The 454-nt window shown below is 29.3% G+C and overlaps 1 protein-coding gene across 1 annotated transcript in view; it reads left to right on the forward strand.

Moving 5' to 3' along the window:
• The window catches only part of LOC107688741 (transmembrane protein 198-B-like), a 46840-nt gene that overhangs the window by 18211 nt on the left and 28175 nt on the right, over positions 1–454 (forward strand). The window lies entirely within an intron of this gene.

Raw genomic sequence — 454 nt, forward strand, 5'->3', positions numbered from 1 at the left:
TAGGTTGGGTGATATTTATTTTTCCATTTCATATTCATCATGATATTTATTTAGTAAGAAATGCATTCCACATGTTAGTTAGATGTTGGGAATGATTTTTAATGTAACTTATTTATTTACATGGAAACTCCATAGAATAAACTACATTTTTAATTTAGGGCCCATTAAAATCTGTTTTAATTTTTCCCAAATTCTGTGTTTTCCATTACATTTTTTTTGTGAATTCTGTGTTTTATGATTTAATACAAAAATTTATAGTGGTCGACTGATATGGGTTTTTTGACAGCCGATGCCGATATCTTGGAAAGTAGCGTGGCCGATATAATTTTATTTATTTTAATTAATATTTAAGAAATTTGAAATCATTTGAAAATACCGTCAGAGTCATGCAGGATACAAATGCACACTTCACAAGATCTCAACTAGATTCGACTAAGTCTGCAAAGTCTGCAAG

Source organism: Sinocyclocheilus anshuiensis, unplaced genomic scaffold, assembly GCF_001515605.1.
Source record: "Sinocyclocheilus anshuiensis isolate Anshui unplaced genomic scaffold, SAMN03320099.WGS_v1.1 scaffold9, whole genome shotgun sequence".
In the NCBI taxonomy this organism is placed as follows: domain Eukaryota; kingdom Metazoa; phylum Chordata; class Actinopteri; order Cypriniformes; family Cyprinidae; genus Sinocyclocheilus; species Sinocyclocheilus anshuiensis.